Raw genomic sequence first — 220 nt, 5'->3', positions numbered from 1 at the left:
AAACTGGCCTCTATAGTCACGACAATGAATTAGCACAGCTTCACATCTGCTTTCATTCACAAGCGGTTTAAGAGAGAACGAATTAAGGTGCATCAGAGACCCCGCCAGCCAAGTGGTCGCTGTCTTAACAAAGGAAAGACTAGATTTCAGCCAGGCACCAAGTCTCCATAACAATAGTGAATTTAGACCCCCATCAGCATCATTAGTATAAAGTTTATCA

This window comes from Crocuta crocuta, unplaced genomic scaffold (assembly GCF_008692635.1).
Source record: "Crocuta crocuta isolate KB4526 unplaced genomic scaffold, BGI_CrCroc_1.0 scaffold910, whole genome shotgun sequence".
In the NCBI taxonomy this organism is placed as follows: Eukaryota; Metazoa; Chordata; class Mammalia; order Carnivora; family Hyaenidae; genus Crocuta; species Crocuta crocuta.
This window is presented reverse-complemented; position numbering follows the sequence as displayed.